Genomic DNA, 21,117 nt, shown 5'->3' on the forward strand with positions numbered 1-21,117 from the left:
GGCACAGTTGAAAGCCAAATCAAAATTGTTTTTTTTTTTAAAGAGTGCCCTCCCCAGATACTCAGGCCAGAGAGTAGAGGAGGGATTTTTTCTTTTCATTTTTCTTCTCTGTCGGATGAGTAATTTCAGTAGAACTGCTGAGTGCTGAACAATAAGACATTCAAGGACCCAAACTGGAGAGTCATTTTCCCCCCACAACACCCTCGGGTAGCTAGCGGTTCGCTGTCTCTGGCAGACAAAATTATTTTCCAGCCGGCTCCTGGAGGACCATCTATAAACAAATTAGGAATTTCAAAGGGTTTGTTTTCTGCCTTCTGGCTGCCAGTAGGGGCCGTTCCCTTTGTGTCCTTCATATGAAAAAGTAATTTAACAAAGAAAAAAAGAGAGGGAGCCATAGTTCAAAAACAGACAAGCCGTGTACACCCTCTCTCCCTCCCTCTGCCGGTTCCCCTCTGTCCATTGTCGTGTTTGGTCAGTTTTCTGTCAAAATAACTTTTATTGTCTGAGCCTCTCTGTCCTGCAGGGCTCCAGGAGCTTGGAAGACAAGCTGTTTTCCTCCAGCGATTCCATCAATAAGAAGAAAATGGGAAATGAGCGCTGATTTATGGCTGATTCTTCATAACAAATAGCACCAGTAAGTAAATGCCTAGCCGGCTATGGAGAAGAAAAGAAAAAAAGGGAGGCGGGGATATGTCCATTCCTCTTCCAGCTCAGAAACAGACCCAAGCCGACTCAGCTTGGAAGCAGGAGATCTTTCCAAGCATTTTTACAACAGCTTGTCAAGTCAGGCACAAAGCCGTACTTCAAGATAAAGACAAGAATCAAATCTGCCTCATGCTAACTCAGAACAGGAGTTGAACTTGATATCTGACACACGACCCTCTCCCAGCCCCTCCCCACTCCCCAGCCCCCTGCAGCCTAGCTGCTTGAGAGTATCCCCTGTAACAGTAAGAAAAGGTTCACAACAGCCCCGCCCCCTTGTATCCTGCTAAGGACACTAAGACCCAAAGAACTGGGGGAGGTTCTGGCTATGATGGCACTGCACATGCTCTTGCAGACGGGACCAGCAGGCCAGGGTCGCTGCCCCTTGTTTCTTGTGGCCCAGAGGCAGCATGTGGAGAATGAGCCTCTTTCCTGAGTCTTGGCATGAAAAGCCTCTTTTCTCATTATCTTAGTTTTCATTCTCTGGGATTGATGTGAGGCTTGGCCGACAGTCAAGCGCGGCAGAGCAGGAGGCTCGCAAATACAGTTATTTCTAGCATGCTGATGCTCTCCACTAATCACGGTTTAAGTGGCATGCCAAAAAAACGAGCCTTTGCTTTCTAGGGCCCCATTCTGAGGTTTGCACTTTAAGGTGAAGAGGTCTTAAAAGCCTTCTAACACAGCGCGTTTCACTTAAGGAAATTTTTGGCTCGGGAAAACCAATTTGACACTATTGGGAGTATGCCAATAGAGAAGAAAAAAAATTGCTGTGTGGCCTTCATTCAGTTCTGGGTCGTTTTGAAAAACACACATTTTCATATACTTTTATTTGCCAGTTCCATGTCTGCTGACGATTTTGCAGAGAAGTTTCTAGTAGGCACCCCAGTATTGGGTTCAAATAAAGAACCAAAACTGCCCTATGGGAGTAAAGGCATCACAGACAGGTTGAGGGTTCATGCATGTGTATATGTGGGTGCTTGTTGTGGGTGGAGGCTAGCAGTGGGGTGCTGGGGAGTGAAATGGGAACAGAAACATGGCATCCCAATGAAGGTTAAATTCACCTCCAACTTTGCTTCCTGGCCCCAATTAAGTTTTTCAGTTCATAAGAAAAGACCTGCATTGTGTTTTCACTACCTACCAGAAATTACTTGACTTGCTCTCCAACATATGCCCTACATGCATACCCCAAAATACATGTAGGGGAGCAGGTTGAGAAACAAACACCATTTGAAATGCATTTCTATTTTTGCAATAACATGCCCAGGAAACATATTGCTAATGCGTTTCCCATGAGGCGACGAAGCCAGCCCTTTCTGCGCATGTTAAAGAAAAGCATGATCCTTGGAAGCAGGGAAAGGAGTCAGTTTTCAACAAAAGTATTTATAGTCCTTGGGCTGAGAGGATTGACCTAGGTTCAAACGACTAATGGAGAACAGACAAATAGTCCTTCCGTTCCCCCGGTGCCATAAAAGAATGCAGTATTATGCTGAAGACAAGATTTAATAAGCTTAAACATGTGTAATGTAAAAAAGATGAAATGCAAGTCACAGAGGGAATCTAGGTAGTGTGTCCAGGACCATATAGCAGTTTTACAAATTGTTTATTTCCTTTACCAGATGGACCTTTTAAATTTTCCTCTCTGTGTACCTTAGTCCTAATGGAAAATCCCCCTGAACCGCTTCAATGACTGCATTACCTTTCTGGGACTATGGCCAGGCTCAGTGCACGCAGGGTCAACGCCAGCCTGGAGCGGCTCTCTGCCCTCAGTGAGGTTATTAAACAGGAACATTTGACTCATAATTTGTTCTCCTCATGTTAAGTAGATTGCAATAACTCAGCTGTCCAGGATCTGTTTATCAATGCTCTGTGGCTTTCAGCAGTAGATATTTTATAACCACTAAATAGATGTTCAGACCACTCATCAAATGAAAATCTCTTGTACTCAGGGCGGGTGTTATCATCACACCCCACCAAGTGAAGAGCCCTGGAGAGGTAGGAGCCCCGACCCACAGTCTATCAGGCTTAGCCAGATCCTCATCCACTAAATGGCTTTAATACAAACTGGTCCAGCCTCAGAAGTGAGTGTAACATCTCAGGGGCTCTTCATTAGCCTATATCATCCTAATAAACTGCCATTTTATTGAGTTTTCCTGTCTCCTTTACATTCAACTAAATGTCTTCCTGTGCATTTCGATTAAGAATGGGGAGAAGCAAGGAAAAATAACAAGAATAGGGAAACAAAAACCACTGTAATGCTTTAGGCTGCAGATTTCCTTTTTAATTTTGAAGTGTGTATGTGTGCATGTACATGACATGTGTACTGCGTGTGCATGTGTGTGTATACAATGTGTGTGCCTGCATTAATGTGTATGAGTGTGGGCATGCCTGGGTCATGCCTTGTGCATGGAGAACAGAGGACAGCCTCAGATATCTGTCTTCACCTTTACCTTTGTTTGAGACAGTGTCTCTCTTTTTGCTGTTACTGTAGATGCCACACTTGCAGGCTGGCAAGTCCCCACCTCCCATCCCACCTTAAGGGCACCAGGATTACAGATCTCTGCTACCATATCTAATTCTTTTAACTGGGTTCTGGGGATTTGAACTCAGGTCCTTGCATTTTCATGCCAAGCACTCTACTCAGCTGTCTCCCTGGCTCAGATTTCAGAATCCAAGGAAGAGAGGGTGGAATCCATGTCATCATGGAATTCGCTTATGATCTATATACCCAAATGCATACAGCCTGGGGTTAATTTCATACAATATTTCAGTGTATGCCTGTTTTTACTTAAGACTCACACAGGTCAGGGGTGGAATTGTTCACATATGGTGACATGTTGGCACTCAAGTGATTTTGGATTTTGGAGTAGGATGGATTTCAGATTTTTATATAAAGGATGCTGGTTGATGCAAACTGCATTCTGTTGATGCTGTGTCCTTCAAACTCAATCATTTTAAATTATGAGAAAATTCTCATTATCATAGACAGATTTCCTCTGTACTAATCTGACTTTTGTTTATGAACTACAGTGACTTGGGCATTTCCATCTAGCATGAGAAGTTATCTCCTCAAATGGAAGTATACAATTATTTAATGACAATAATCAAACCGGAGCCTATAGAACTTCTCAGATAGGATGGACGAGACCTGAAGGCTAACATAAGGCCACCAATTTTATAATTAAGTGGAAATTCACATTCTAGAAAAAAAAATGCTTGAACTTCAACCTTGAAGCCCAGCCCTTATGTTTATCAGTCATATAAACGAAAGAACAGGCCCATTTGCATTAAGCTTAGTTGGGACACTGTCCCCTGCAACTTAGGAGAACTAAGGATTATCTCTATTAGTGGCAGGAGTGGGCTTGGCTCAACTTGGATTGCTGGCACATGTAGAGTAGGAAAGAGGCACCGGAAAATAGGTGTGCCTCATCTCTGTAGAGGCACAAGGAGAGACACTTCCCCGAGGATTCTCAGTCACTGAGAAAGACAACAAAAGAACACAGCCAACATCTACAACTGCTATCCTAAAACTCCTTTCTCTAACTGTCCTTGCCGTCCGTGGGGTGTGTTAATCACAGAATATTGTTTCTATCACCATAGCAACTACTAAGAATCTCATAAAGAGTGGTTTATAATTAGGGAAGAAGTTAAAAGATGATTAGGGGAAAATTCTCATGAGGAAGTGCTTTTTTTTATTGCTCTGATTTATTAGCATGTCTGACTACACACATTGATGATATTTGCGATGATATTGATATTGTAATACAGGTGTTCAACAAGCAAGGTTTCGCTTTAGTCCCCCACTTTTCATTCACTTTGTCCTTTTATTGAAAATAGATTTATTTTCTCACACAAGACATCCTAATTTGGTTTCTCCTCTTTTTACTCCCAGCTCTTCCCCACCTTCCTCCCATCTGTCTGTATCTCATTAGAAAATAAATATGCTTCTAAGGGATAATAATAAAATATGATATGAAATAACAAAATATAATAATATAAAACAATAATTAACACGTCAGAATAGGACAAAGCAAACAGGAGGAAAAGAGCCCAAGAGAAGGCACAGGAAATAGAGATGTACTAGTTCAAATACTCAGGACTCCCATAGAAACGGCAAACTGGAAGCCGTTATATATATGCAAAGGACCTTTAGGGTAAAAAGACAGGGAAAAAACATGTAAGTAAAATAAAATAAAACAATAATAAAATTAATTTTTTTTAAAAAAGGAAAAGTCCCAACACGACATGAAACAAGAGATCTCCAAAGATACTATTGAATTCCTTTTCTGTTGGTCATCTACCTTTAAATGTTTTCTGAACCTTTGACCTGGGTTTCTTCTCTTTCCTCTATTCCTATTATTCTTAGATTTCGTCTTTTCATAGTGCCCTAGGTTTCATGGATATTTTATGCCAGGACTTTTTTAGATTTAACATTTCCCTTGGCCGAGGTATCCATTTCTTTTATCATATCTTCAATGCCTAAGATTCTCTCTTCCATTTCTTGTAGTCTTTTTGGGAAGACTTGCCTCTGAGGTTCCTGTTCAAGTTCCTAATTCTTTAATTTTTGAATTTCCCTCGGTGTGGGTTTTCTTTACTGATTCTATTTCCACTTTCAGGTCTTGAGCTGTTTCCTTCATTTCGTCCCACTGTTCGTGTTTTCATAGATTTCTTGAAAGGGTTTATTCATTGCCTCTTTAAGGACCTCTGTCGTAAAGGCTATTTTCAACTATGTTGCCACACTCAGTGCCTATTGTGGTAGGGTTGCTGGGCTCTATCGTAGATATGATATCCTGGCTGTGATTGATTGTGTTTACGCTGGTGTCTAGATATCTGGATTTAGGAAGATTGTAATTCTAGGTACTGATATCTGGTCTTGTCTTGGTTGGGTGGGTGTTTTGTTCCTTGGTTTCTGTTTCCTCTCTGGTTCTTAGTGGAGTGGAGTGGCTGTGTGTTGGCTGTTAGAAAATTTTTTCTGGGATCCTGATAGATGTGGTCCCTCAGGGTTCTGGTTAAAATGTGTTCTAGGTATTGGGAGCTGACTCTTAGGCATGAGGAGAGGGCGCTGAGAGGGTCCACAGGAGGGAGCAAAGCAGAGTTTCCCACCAGGATCTGCTTAGACTCCTGGGAATGGAGAGAGAGAAGGGGGAGGGACCACAGCAAGTAACCTGCTGCAGGGCTGGGCATGAGACTGGGGGTTGGCTATGAAGAAGAGGAGGGAGGATGAAGAACTGACGTTTGCTTTCTTGCTTCTCTGGCCTGCCTGCTTCTCTGCTAGGCTTGACTGGCAGGTTCCCGGGAGAATGCCTGCTGGAGTTGGGGGCTGGAATAACAGGATAGGTGGGGAGGGAGATTGGAGAAGATCTGTGTGACCTGGAAATGGGGGCAGAGGGAGAGGGAGGCCGCAGCAGGTGGTCTGCGACATATTTGGAATGAGACAGGGAGGAGAAGAGGAAATCAACACTTAGGCTACTTGCTTCGCGGGATGGAGGGCCTGTGGATTGCCAGGGAATACCTGCGGGAGTTGGGGACTGGGATATATATAGTGATGGTTGTGGGTAAGAAAGGTCGAGGAGGGTCCACTGTGGGATCCACTAGAAGTGGGAGCAGGGAGGGAGGTGAGCCACAGCAAGGAGTCTGCTACAGAGCTGGGGATGAGATTGGGGCGTCCAATTTGTAGCAGGAGAAGAAGAGAAGATCTGCAACTAGTTTTCCTGCTGCCCTGGCCTGTGTGGTCCGGTGCTTCCCAGGGAATGGCTGCTGGTGTCGGAGGCTGGGATACCCGGATGGGTGGGAGGAAAGAGAGCTGGAGGAGATCGGTTGGAGATGGATGCCGCAGGAGGAGATGCTACAGACCTGGTGCCGAGACTAGGGGATTGGAGTCGGAGGAGAAGAGGGAGAGGGGAGAATCTGACATTTGAGGAAGTGCAGTTTAATAGGAAATTTGACACATACAAGAGAAGTAACAGAAATGGGAGTCAGAGGTGGAAAGAACAGCAGAAGCGGAGCCTCTTAACTCTGTGAGAGTATGAGAAGCTGTGCTCTAATTTATAAACAAAATAATATCCAATTGAAAAGTGGAAACATTTAAGAATATGGATGGCATGATTTTTTTAAAGAAAAGAGCTAGAGTCAGTCACACTACTCCTGGCAACAAGTAAAACTGAATGCTTACAGAACAATTGTTTTAAAGATGGGTCAGAAGAGGATGCAAACTCAGACGCACCGAAGTTTGCAGAGAGGAAGAGCTTACCATTGCTCTCCCGCCTGGCAGGCCAAGGTTGAAGGGGAGTCCAGGGAAGTTTTAGGAGCAAGAGTTTGATGACTTTTAATAGCTTCATGAGGCATGTATAACCGATTTCAATCTGCAGGAGCTCCAGAATGAAGGCTCTAAACACTCACTGTATCAATGTCATGAGTCTATACTGAGTGCCCAGGAGTAGTTCCTTAAAGTGGGTAGGGCAAGAGAGATCTGACAGAGAGCCCTTGGGACACACACATCTATAAATAATATATGCAACATATATTGTACATATATATCTTAGATATTATGATACATATTATTACTTTATATTGCATAGTATTATTTATTATGTAGATATTTTACCACATAATACAGTATGTATAAATATACATGTACAACATGTAAAAATACACGACTTACTTAAAAAAATTTAGTATCTAAACAAAAATACTAATAATGAGTATGCATTTATGATATATATTGTAGTAACATATAAAATAACAAGGACTCAATATGTGAGGCCATAGAGAGTATTATTCCATTTTAATGTTTTTATGAAGTTCATTATAATATATAATAATTTAATAGTTTATACTATAAACTATAAAACAATTATTAAGAACAAATTTAACACAGGATATATAAACACAAGATGTAAGGCCAAACAAGTACTAAGAGAGATGGAATTCCCTTGAGAAAAGACTGAAAATGAGGAAAAGGAGAAGAAACAAATAGGTTAAGCATAACAAGCATGAGCATGGGACACTTAAATGCCACTAGCTCAATATTTACATAATTGTAGCTGAGCTAATAGTGTGTTAAAAGTGGGGAATCAGTTTGAATTTTAAAATCAAGACCACTTTGTACTACTTATAATAAACATATTTTCATAATGAAGCACAGACAACTTGAAAGTAAAGGGAAGAAAGGATGACATGACTGGTGGATGGTCTCCAAGAAGGACCCTATGGATTCCTGCCATGCCTGGACAAAGTGTTGCTCCTCATATCAACAGGTCTAATCTACTGCCCATGCCTTTGGGCTTAGCTGGCTTTTGAGACTTGAATAGTGAGCACAGTACAGCAGACATGCTCATGCAGAGCTTCTGAAGGCACTTCACCATATATGCCTTGAAGAGTCTGCTGGAGAGTTTAGAATATTTGCGCTTTGGTTGCTCCCTTTGAGAAACCTACTGCCATGTTATAAGATGCCCATGTCCTTCTCTGTGAAACGAGCAAATCACAGGATAGGGGCAAGAATGACACTCAGATGGGATCCCTCCACATGGATGGAAACATTTGAAATAGAAATACTTGTTCATAAAATTCCTTTTGTTTTCTTTTTTAAATGTTTTAATAGAATATGCTAGTTATACATAATGGCTTTCATCATGAGATTTTCTTGCCCCCTTCCCACTCTTGCTAAACCCCTTTCTCTTCTCAGCTAGGCCCCGTTGGACTTCTTTGTCTTTGTGTGTATGCATGCATGTGTGCATGTATTCGATCCCCGGAGTTTCCCTTGAGTTATTTACAGGGGCACAGGGATCTAACCATTGACTACACCACTGAAGAAAATGTCTCTTCCTGCTTCATCAACTGTTAATTACCCATAAATCCTCAGGGCAGCATGGGTTTCATGGGGTGTGAGTTCAAGAAGAGTTCAAGAGACAAATCATATCTGGAAGTCAGTGTTCCATGCTGCTCCCTGCTTTACTTTAAATGTAAATTAGTAAAAAATTATTAAAAAGCAGGTATTATTTTGAATTTCAAAAACAGGACTTTGTACGACTCATAATACATATATTTTAGTAATGAAGCACAAACTAATTGAAAGGAAAATTGTGGAGGAAAGTATGACAGGAATTATCTCATCCTTTTTGTCCCTTCATCTGAAAAGTTCCCTGATTCTTGGATGATTTTATTTTTCTTAACATTTTGAAAACTTAGTCATAAAATACATGGTCAGTTATAGAGGAGAGTAAGAAAGAAGGAGGGGTTAAAATAGTGGTATGTCATGTCAGTCCTTTATTATTCTTTTCATACCACTCTCAACTGGGTGCTTTCTAGGACCATCTAGGGAGAAATACAAGGTCAAACCTTAGGATATTGTATGAGTATGTGTGAGGTAATACGAACAATTTCAGGGACTGTAGCTGCAAGGTTTCTCTGCCCCCACCCAACCCTGAGGTCCCACAGCTGCTTATAAAATAATTACAGAAAGGCTTAACACCAATTGCAAATTCTGTGGCCTGTTGGCTCAGGCTTCTTGCTAGCTAACTCTTACAACTTAACCCGTTTCTATTAATCTGTAAGTTGCCACATGACCATGGTGTTACCGGTCTGCTGGCATCTTGCTCTTCCTTGGGGGGTGGCTGGCGTCTTTCCTTATCCTCCTTTCTCTTTCCATTCTTTCTTGGATTTTCCCACCTGGCTCCATCCTGCCCTGCCATTGTTTATCAACCAATCACAGCAACACATATTCACAGTGTACAGAAAGCCATCCCACAGCAAGGGACCCTTTGCGTTAAAGGCTGAAAATTCATACTGTGCTATTTTTCACCCTAAATAATACCCAGGTGTGTTGTCTGTCATGAGTGCATGAATACATGAATGTATCAATAATGGCATTAAGTGATAAAATTAAAATACCCAATAAAAGTAAATATTCCCTTATCATGCATAAGATGTCAACAACTCAAAAATTGCTCTTAATTTAAATACCCCCTAGCACATTAAAACGATATAACATTCTAAAAATAAGTCCAGATTGAGAGATTTTTACCCTTACAAGATTTTGCATGTTAACTTCATGGACAGTAAAATCTGGGTGTGGTGGTATGGACCTGTAATCCTGTAACAGCAACACTTCCGAGGTGAGATGCGTCTATACTGATTTCCAAGGTTCTTCTTTCCTCCCAACCTTGATATTGTTTACTGTCATCTGCTTCCTTGGTGGTGACCATTTTGATTGGGGTGAGATGGAATCTCAAAGCAGTTTAGTTTGCATTTCTCTGGTGCCTGGAGATGTTGACTACTTTAAAATGTATAAAACATCTATTGGCCACTTGCATTTCTTCTTTTAGAAACTGTAGAAGTGTCTCTTCAGATCACCAGCCTATACACTGCTTAGCAGTTGGGGATTGTTTGGGTGTTTCATTTGTGCAGTTCTTTAGATATTCTAGATACTAACTCCTTGTCAGAAGTATGGCTGACAAAGGTTTTCTTCTAGTCTATTCACTCTCTGTTCATGACGCTGATAGTTTCTCTTGCTGTCCAGGAGCTTGTTAATTTCGTGTAACTACACCTGTCAGTTGGGACTGTTTCCTCTGCTGGTGGGGTTCCATTCAGAAACTTGATGACGACCGATGGTGTCCTGCATTCCCTTAACAGTTTCAGTGTTTCCAGGTTTGTTTTTGTTATTGTTATTGTTATTGTTATTCTTGTTGGTGGTGGTGGTGATGTTGGTGGTGGTGTAAGTGTGTGTGTATGAGCATGTGTGTTGGGGTGACCACAGAAACCAGGGGAAGGTATTGAATCCCCAGGAGTCAGAGTGACAGGCAGTTGTGAGGTGCCCCATGTGCTTGATGGGAACTAAACCTGTGTCTTCTGAAAGGACAAGAAGCACTCTTAACCTCTGAGCCACACTCCGTCTTGAATGTTTCAAGTTTTAAATTAAACTACGATCCATTTGGAATTGTATTTTGTTCAGAGTGAGTGATACAGATTTAATCTTTCTTCCACAAATACATATCCATTTTTGCAAGCACTATTGGTTGAAAAGAATGTCCTTTTTATTCCAGTGTATGCTTTTGACACCTTTGCCAAAAATTAAGTATCCATAGCTACGTAGGTTTATCTCCAGGTATTTGATAACATTCTGTTGTTCTGTATGTCTGATATTGGGGGCAAAACAGTACAGTGTGAGGGGAGCAGAGGCAGGGAAAAGAATAGGGAGTGGAGAAGGGGAAGGTGAAAATCAACCAAAATGAAATATATATGAAAACCCCACATGGAACCCTATTATTCTGGTAGTTAATATTTAAGTAAATAAATAAATAAATTTGAAAATACAATGACTTTTTTTAAAAGGGAAAAAAGGAAACTCCCAAAGCTGCCACTGCCACTTCAAAATCCTCTTCCCACAGAGTTTGATGAAGACCAATGTCATTACCATGATGTCATTACCTAGCCTTTCTCCTCCCACAAACAGTCCACCAGCACATTCTCTTACAACCAGTTTCCCATGTTTTACACAATAACTTCAAAACATTTGCCAAGTTAAAGTAGGATGTCATGTTAAAAAAGAACATTCAATTTGCAAGTTTGCTCTTCTTAGATGGTAATATGTGCCTGCAGATCACTTCTGGGTCAATTATAAGCTGCCTTGTGTAGAAGAGCCTCAGTCAGAGCAGGCCATCTTTAGTCTGTAACCACGTGTTCACTCACCCTCCAGTCACTGGGGGGAGTAAGATCATTACACAGATAGATAGACAGACAGTGATAGATGATATGTATAGATAAATAAATAATAGGCAGGTAGACATAGATAGATAAATATTAGAGAGATAGACTATAGATAGATTATAGATAGACAGATGATAAATGACAGACACAAATAGATGATAGGTAGATAGATAGATAGATAGATAGATAGATAGATAGATAGATAGATAGACAGACGAAAGATAGATAATCAATGATAGAAGATAGCTATAGGTTAATAGGTAGATAATGGATTGATCCAACAGACAGACAGACAGACACACACACAGGTATATAGACTTCCTAGAAAAAGAGACACAATGTCTCTTCCACTATGTTCTGTTGAGCAGAGCAAGCCACACACCAGTCAAGTTTTAAGAGAAAAGTTATAAAATTTTCTGTTTGGTAAGAGGAGGGGCAATGACACTCTGTAAAAGATAAAAACTACAGAAAGATTAAAGGATATTGAACACTTTTGTAACCTTCCATTTCATAGAGCAGAGATTCCAAGATAAGAACAATGGGTTTACAATCAGAGCACAATGGAGTAAGAAAGTAGAAGGCTGCCGGGCGGTGGTGGCGCACGCCTTTAATCCCAGCACTCGGGAGGCAGAGCCAGGCGGATCTCTGTGAGTTCGAGGCCAGCCTGGACTACCAAGTGAGTTCCAGGAAAGGCGCAAAGCTACACAGAGAAACCCTGTCTCGAAAAACCAAAAAAAAAAAAAAAAAAAAAGAAAGTAGAAGGTTCCTGAAGGAAATTTCTAAGAGTGAGAACGGAACTGATATCCTGACGTGTGCAACCAGATTGAAAAAAGTTTGAGTTCTCTCAGACAATATAACCACAGACCATGAAACACAGAAAATAGGTCCTTCAATGGAACGGTGGGTACATAATTATGTTAAGTGGCCAAATTGTGGGTCAGCAAGAAACCAGTTGATGAATTTATGTAAACATTCAAACTGTTAGCATTTGAGAAACTAGGAGCATTTCAAACACAGTTAATGTGGCAGAACATGGACTTCATGGAATGTGGTCATGTTTATAAATTTAGCTACTTATGTAGATGCGTGGTCACAACATCAATGCTGAACATTTATTTAGCAACACAAACACGTGGTATAAGGACAAGAGAACAGGGTGGGGAGAGGTACATATTTAAGATGGAGAAAACAATCTTGGGGTTTAGGAAGCAAAACCCAAAGATGAGCAGTAACTTCAACACACCTCATGAAGAGTTGGTAAAACTTGATGATGATGTTTGGCTTACAGACAAACCCCAATGTGTAAGTCTAGAAACAGGGGTGTAAAGCTATGTAGTTATTATGAAAATTTTGTTATCCTAAATAGTATATTAACAGGCTGAGTCTGTCAAAAAATTATATGAAGAATCTGGGCAAAATAATGCGAAGCTTTATTTGAAACGTGCTAATTGCACTCAACTAAATAAAGAGAAAGCAGTTTCATGATTTCTAATTACAGATGGTCAACCTTCATGGCTGTCTTTAAAAGAGTAGCTAGTGTAGTATAGAATGAGAAGGAATGGAACCTGAATTTCACTGGGAAGGTTTCCAAAATTCATTAGCATTTGCTTGCAGGGTCTGTGGCGTGAGCAGGGGATTAAAGTCACTACTTTTTTTTTTTAATTTGTATTTTTATTTTGCAATACAATTCAGTTCTACATATCAGCCACAAATTCCCTTGTTCTCCCCCCCTCCCGCCCCCTCACCTTCCCCCCAGCCCACCCCCCATTCCCACCTCCTCCAGGGCAAAGCCTCCCCCGAGGACTGAGATCAACCTGGTAGACTCAGTCCAGGCAGGTCCAGTCCCCTCCTCCCAGGCCGAGCCAAGCGATCCTGCATAGGCCCCAGGTTTCAAACAGCCAACTCATGCAATGAGCACAGGACCAGGTCCCACTGCCTGGGTGCCTCCCAAACAGATCAAGCCAATTAACTGTCTCACTTATTCAGAGGGCCTGATCCAGTTGGTGACCCCTCAGCCATAGGTTCATAGTTCATGTGTTTCCATTTGTTTGGCTATTTGTCCCTGTGCTTTATCCAACCTTGGTCTCAACAATTCTCGCTCATATAAACCCTCCTCATTCTCGCTAATTGGACTCCCAGAGATCCACCCGGGGTCTAGCCATGGATCTCTGCATCTAGATACCTCAGTAGTTGGATGTGGTTTCTAGCACAACAATTAGGGTGTTTGGCCATCCCATCACCAGAGTAGGTCAGTTTGGGCTGTATCTCAACCATTGCCAGCAGTCTGTTAAAGTCACTACTTTTAATGACTATAAATGTTCTTCTGCAGCTAGAGAGATGGTTAGAAGTACTCACTACTCTTCTAGAGGACCCTGGTTTGGTTTATCAGCACTCATATTGGGTGGCTCAGAATTGTCTATAACTCCAGCACCAGGAGATATGATGCCTTCTAACCTTGGGCACGCATACATATATGCCATACATGCATGCACACACACACATACACCACACATACACACACTACCACCACCACCAGCAGCAGCAGCAGCAGCAGCAAAAAAATAAAATAAATCTGTTTGGAAATCTTTCTTGGGGCCAGAAAGATGGCTTATCAGATAAAAAAAAAAATGCTTTCTATGCAAGCCTGACAACCCGAGTCAGTCCCTGGAACCTATGTTAAAAGCCACATATGTGATATGCACCTGTAGTCCTAGGACTCCTACACTAAGATGGGAGGGGGAGCTAGGAGAATTGCCTGGAACTTCATAGGAGCCAGGCAGCTGCAGAAACAAGAAGGTCCTTGCCTGAAACAAGATGGAAGAAGAATTGACCCCCCTAAAATCGTCCCCTGACCTTCACGTGTCTGACATGGCACACATGTGCCCACAATCACATGCATACATCACAAACACATACACATTAATAAATAAAATTTTTGACTTCAATGTAAAATTTTTTTCTCTATGACAAATGTGGTAATTTTGTCTTAAGTAGGACTTGCTATTTTAAGAACAAAATTAGACTTCATCCAGAGACAATTAATGTGTGTAAGTACATACAAAATGTACCACAGTAGAACATGAAGGTGAACACATCCTCGAATGGTGGTGTAATCTTTTTATCTATCGTTTGTGGCCAGGTGCTTATGGGTGGCTGAGGTGCTTTATAATATTATAAATAAGATTATCTATAAATCCTCCTTGTCAGGGAACTAATAATAATTGACAGTGTTTTTGTGTCAAGACTTTGTTGAAGCAATTCTCTTTCATTTTCTATATTTTGACTACACGCTGGAGTTGCTCCGAGAGGCCAATTAGATTAATGCATTAGCGTTGGGAATGAACAGAGACTGAGGAACTTGCTGGAGCCATTGTTCCCAGAGGTGTGTTCATGGGGCACTCCTGAGTCTCACTGGAGTCCTTCTGTGTAATGCACTCATTTTAAACAGGGTTCATAGGTACTAAATAAAATGTATCTCAGTGGTAAAACCTCTCTGTCCTGTTGAGCAGACCACATTTTAGAGCCTCTTGGAAACAATGCCTCTGATGATTTTAAAGTGTAGTGACAAGAATCAGACCAGACTCTGGCTTTGGTGTCTCTTATCTCACCTCCAAATTCTAGAATGTGGGAGTGGTAAAGAAAAATGGGAGGGTTTTAGTCAATCACTGTAACAGGTGTTTGTTTTTGTTTTTGTTTGTGTGTATGTTGTTATAGAAAATTTCTATAGAAAAAAAGACTAACACTTTGAGGAATAAAGCAGATGTTACTTTTTTAATTTAATTGAGTGAGTGATATTGGGTATCTTTACCTTCTGAAGAAGGTCATGTACAGCTCACACAGAACTGGTTAAAATAAGTACCTCTCAGTCCCAGTGTCCCAATCCTACTTTCCATCATTGCAGGACCCTGAATGTTAAACAAATTGAGTTTGCAGCCAAGAAATGGAGACAACTTGGATGTTCTTCAATTGATGATCAGATAATGAAAATGTGGTACATCTTTAAAAAAATGATTCGTAGGTTTATTTATTTTATTGTTTTATGCATATGCTTTTGTTTTATGAGTATGTATGTGCACTACATACATGGCTAGTGCCCTCAAAGATGGTAACAGAAGAAGGCTTCAGATCCCCTGGAAATGGAATTACAGATGATTGCCAGCTGCCATGTGGAGGCAGGGAACCAAACTCAGGTCCTCTGCAAGAGCAACAAGTGCTCTTAACCACTGAGCCAACTTTCCAGCCCTGTGGCACATTGGAATACTATGCAACTGTTAAGAAAAATTAAGATTTGAAGTTTGTACCTAATGGATGGAACTGGTAAAAATTATTCTGAATCATGTAGCCTGCTGTGGAACAATTTTTTTGTATGCCATGAATATGTATTACTCTCATTGGCCAATAAAAAGCTGATTGGCTGAAAGCTGGGCAGGAAGAGATTGAGCACAAGAGCCAGACTAGGAGATTTCTGGGAAGAGGAGGGTGGAATCAGAGGGCATAGTAGAGAAAGGAGTACCAGGGGGTGAAAAACAGCACTAAAGAACTTTTGAAAAAGTCATGTGGAAGCCTACTACTGTGGAAGTTTCCTAGGATACATAAATACACACAGCTAAAAGAATTAAAAATGGTTTTATTCTATTACCAGTTGACAGTACCCCTACCAGACACCAAAGGCTCGCTCAAGAAAAGCTCAGGAATTGGTTTGCCTTTTGGAGTTGTTGAACAGCGAGGTTCTATAAATCTCCAAACATTATAATCTATTGTCAGCACCTCCAAAACTTGATGGTAAGACCCTATTGCTGAGGATACCACATACCCGAGCCATAGAACAAGGCAATAACAAACTGGTAGGCACCTAGAAACTTCATTCCCATTGGCTAGCTTTCATCATGCTGTAAGGTACTATGCATGCTACTGGAGGAGAAAAGTAATCATTGGTCTTACTTATCTTCAACTTATGAATTCTCTCTCACTCTACCATTTAATATCTGCATGCGTTTAAGCAAATTGTAATAAATTCTTCTTTGGATGTTAGCTTAATTGCCCCAAAATTGTGTGTGCTAACAGCGCTATCTCCCAGTGTGGGGGTCATCAGTCTGAGTGGTCAGTGATAGTACAGATACCTAGATAGTAACCAAGGGCAGTAGTGGAGACAACCTTCTATTCCTAACTCCTGCTCCTAATTCCCACGTGGGGCTTTATTGTATACTTCACAACCTCTCTCCTCCCATAGTCATGATGATGGAGGAACATTTTCCCATGAGATACTTGGTGCATGGAACTTAATCATCCCTCCTTTCCTCTCACATTTGTGATGGCGTCCACAACCCTTCTGAGGCACTTTCATCTCTTTGACTAACTGACCTTTTGATTCTTAAACAGTGACTCCAAGTTCATAACAAGTGTATGAGAACATTGTGTATGAGAAATCCCTTCATTTCCACAAGCGTTCATTATCACTCACTCCAGAACAAGGCTTCATGGAACAATGTAACTGACCCCACAGTGTTACCTGTTGCTACATGCCTTGTGTAAGTTATAATTTTTCCAGACATCCTCAACACTACAGTTTCTGCGTAGCACAGCTCACTAATCCCTTAGCTCTTCCCTCATGCCAAAAAGGTGGTCCTGTAGAAGCTACAGACCACTCAAGAGCTCTTTTTTTTTTTTCAGTTCCTTAGGTCCTCTGCAAGAGAGAAAAGCTATGACAAAGTACACGAACTTTGGAATGGAACAGACTTCATGCTGATGAGAAATCTCCTTTCACCACTCCCCACAAGTCCAGTTCTCACATTTGTGTCTTTTCATTTTGTTTTGTGACTTGCTGAATTCAATCAATGCCACCTATGTGACCTTGGGTGTTATACACTGGAACCTGGTGGCTCATCGGTAGGTACATGGGTGAAAACAATGCCTACCCCCCCCCACTCTCCACCCCCGCCACCAAGAATCTACCAGTAGCCAATAATTCAGCAGGGAGGAATCGACCTTCATGGCTCCCTCCCAGATCCATGCCTGCCCGCTAAAAGGCCCGGTCTTGCACAGGCTCAGTGTAGCTGCTCAAAGATTGCGATCACATTGGCTGTATCATACCCTGAAGATAGACAACATTTTGCAGCCTCTCTCCCTATCTTCAGGCTATTACATTCTCTCCACCCTGGCTCAGCCATATCTGAATGGAATGGCAGAAGTCATAAAGCCAGCTCGGCTGCTTGACAAAGATCCAGCAAAGCTGAGCCACATGATGGCTTCCATGCCACCTTTGGTTTTCATCTCCACCTGTTGCATACTTGGGGCACTTCTAATATTTGTACAATTTGGGGATATTAGATTGATGGAAAATTTCTTATGAATCATTTATGCCTTCTCCCAGGAATGCTGCTTCTAAGCTTATCCAGAAAAGTCCTGAACATACTATCCCCACCCCCACTTTGAGGGAGATATCCTTATCTACTTGAAGGTCTTCCTTATACCTTACAGGCTGTGACACATAAAGTAGCTACAGGTCTCTTTATGAGGCTATGATACATTCTTGAAAGATCTGTCCCTCTACTTACACAGGAACAAGATATTCAAAACAAAGTAAAATTAAAAAGATCAACAAGATTTGGTGGGCTAGAGAAATTGTCTGCAGTTCAGATTACAAGCCTCTTCCCATTGTACACTCAGACAATTACGTGGCATACAACTCTGCCCTACATAGAGACATACTAATGAGCAAAGTATGGAGTGGAAAGTTGATAAAAGTTTGAGATGTTAGGACCTCCCTCTCTTAGAAGTTAGCTCATGTAGAGCCACTATAATGTCATATGACCAAGGAACAACAGAATGCCAGGATTAGACATATAGACAAATTCTATAAGGATATAAATGTGAACATTTATTGTATTGTGCCAGAATTTGAATAATAACTTCAGCAACTTTAGCCTGAGGATTTTTCCTGGGCACTCTGACTACTAAGAGTTAATAATACATTGCTTGAGACATGGCAAAATGCCCAGGGTAGTTGAAGATTTTTGTTTTGGTCTAGTGTCCTTGAAGCAACCAAAGCAACCAGCTTAAGCACAGACTGTCATATGCCTCTAGATTCTCAAAAATTGGGTTATGGGGTTAATGAATAAAAATGATAACTCTGTTTATTAATGATGTCAAAAATTGAGGGGAAATGATTGGAAATGATAATTTTGTTCTGTCATAGTTTATTAATGATGACTAAAAGATGAGCAAAAGGAAGTGAAACACGTGTCCGAAAACAAAAATGATATGATCTATGTTTTGGAACATCATGAATGTATCCCTGCTAACTAAATTCTGTATAAATAAAAAAACACTCTGGCTGCTCATCAGTCAGGCTGCAAGATTCTCCCGACCACCATGGCTTGGCTTACTTCCTTCTTCCGCCGACCCCTTACATCCTCTGCAGGACCCATCCACCACCGGGGGATGGCTCCCGGCACCACCCCTCTTCTGGAATGTTCCCTGAGCCTCAGATGAGGTGGTATAAATGTCCTGTTTAGAGCTGATCACTGAATCCCTCTTAGTCTCAGTGTATTGAGCAGCCATATATTCCTGTATTCACAGGGGTTTACTGCAAAAAGAAGTTTCTCTGATGAAAGCTGAGAGTAGCACTTGTTTAAGTTATAAACATAGATATTGACAAGATACCTTCAGTGGTTCTACAGTAGGTTATAAGGATAGAAACAGAAGTTGGGACTGATGGGGTGGGTTTATAGAAACCAGCCTCAGCTGTGGAGCTGTATTGTTTAGTTAATGCTAAGACGTTTGCCTGGAAGTTTGACAAAATGAGAACTATTTTAGAAAGGTAAATTCAGAAGCAACATGGATGACACAGTATAGCAGTTAAATAGCAGAAACAAAAGAACACCCCCAAGAAGGAAGTGTATTCCGCCTTTTGTTTGCCCATATAGTGAAATCAGAGAAGAAAGCGTGAGTTCAGAGTTGGGATCCACAGAACTTCAAACTCTGTAGTCTGGATACAGTTGAAGAAATGAAGATGACCATCCCATCCTCACTCCGGGAAGAGAACATTAACCCACCAGATGAATTCTGGGAGAACTGAATTCAGAGAAAGAGTAGTTTTAGTTTGACGATGTGCAAATGCAAGGCATGACTGTCATGTAATACGGACATACCAAAGGGAGCTTAGGAAAAAGAAGTAGATATAACCAATATCGAGGGGGCACCCTAAGCTGAGGACTATATAATCCAGTCCAAGGTAGAAGAGAAGGACAGGCAGAGTTGTCGAGGGAACGGATGCTTAGGAGATAATCATGGAAGAAGTGCTGAGATAAGGGACCGAGAAGGTGATGATATTGTAGGTCTTCCGCATTTCCTGTTGGTGCCCTGCTGTGCTTGGTAACCTGGGAGACTGACTTATATGAGTAGCACCATGACTCCCTCATCTCTGAGAGTGGGTCTAAGGTGGCCCATGGGGAGATCTGATGCTGATCACAGGGCAGGAAGAGAGTGAGGACATGGCATCGATTCTCCTAGCTGCCTCCCATCTGCGTTGTCTCAGGTTCTCCACAACTCTATGTGAAGTCCACAGCTTGTAACAGGGAGTGACCCCAGCTCCCACACCTTGTCCCCTGGAATTGTCACCACATTTCTCTAGCCCCAGTGGGCTCAGCATTTCTTCTTCATTTCCTCACTTCATCTTTCTTTTCTCTGTTTAAATTTTTTTAATTGACGGGTTATGTCTCTATATATTTATGGAATACACTGTGTGGTTTTAATGAATATATAATATGTAATGATCAAATAGGATAATTGCCATACTCATCAACTCAGAAGTCATATGGCTCTGTTGATAATATCTAAAATCCTCTCTACCTGTTCAGAACTATCCAATCGATTATTGTCAGCCAGAGTAACTATTGTCCTACATAGCTGCTAGAAGCTATTTTTCCTTTCCAAGTGTGCACTCTGTTCCCATTAACCATCCTTTCTCCATCTCCTCTACCTCCAGCTGCAGGTAACTAGTATTCTGCTCTTCACCTTTATAAGGTCAACCTGTTAAACTTCTACGGGTAGGTAAGGATATTCAGTATCTGTGTTTCTGTGTCTGGCTTATTTCAGTTTATATAGAATAATCTTTCAGGCTGATCCTCGCTGTGCCTAATGGAAGCTTTGTTGTTTTATAGTTCAGTATTATTCCATTGTATGTATGCAGCACATCTTCGCTATCCATTGTAGACACCTAGGTTCATTTCATGGCCTCCCTACTGTGAATAGTGCTGCTGGAACAGACGTGAGAATCCTGTCTGTGTTCATCCCTTCCTTGTCTTCCCTTCAATCAGTGAGTGTGGACGTGACATCTGCCTCCTGCTATGATCCCTACCGATTTCAGGGTAAATCTAGGAGGAAGCGTTTCCTGAATCCACAGTAGAAGGGTTTACACAGTGCTCTGAGCACAGGATGAGATGAGGACTAGTGAGAAAAAAACAAAACCGTAATTTGCCTTGTTCGAGGCTTTTAAAAAATGTTTCTTCTTTTCTTTCTTTTTTTTCTTGATAAATGAGATGAACTGGGGTTCATTTGCAAGCTTTGGAAGAAAAAAAATGAATACTAAAAGGAAAAATAGAAAGAGTAAGCAAAACGATTGCTTTGACAAGGCTGGTAATTTAGGGGGCCAAAGAGAGAGACCGGACCTCAGTCTGGAACAGAGCTAATCCATACCTTTAAAGTTAAGGAGAG

The 21,117-nt window shown here is 41.3% G+C and overlaps 1 long non-coding RNA gene across 1 annotated transcript in view; it reads left to right on the forward strand.

The window, feature by feature from the left end:
* The first annotated feature begins 409 nt into the window (after nucleotides 1-409).
* Nucleotides 410-21,117, forward strand: part of LOC128112827 (uncharacterized) — a 29,103-nt gene continuing 8,395 nt past the window's right edge. Inside the window, exon 1 of the long non-coding RNA XR_008219186.1 lies at nucleotides 410-634. This is a non-coding gene — a long non-coding RNA (uncharacterized LOC128112827). The remainder of the gene's footprint in view (nucleotides 635-21,117) is intronic.

This window comes from Peromyscus californicus, unplaced genomic scaffold, assembly GCF_007827085.1.
Source record: "Peromyscus californicus insignis strain IS unplaced genomic scaffold, ASM782708v3 Scaffold_17__1_contigs__length_78620276, whole genome shotgun sequence".
In the NCBI taxonomy this organism is placed as follows: Eukaryota; Metazoa; Chordata; class Mammalia; order Rodentia; family Cricetidae; genus Peromyscus; species Peromyscus californicus.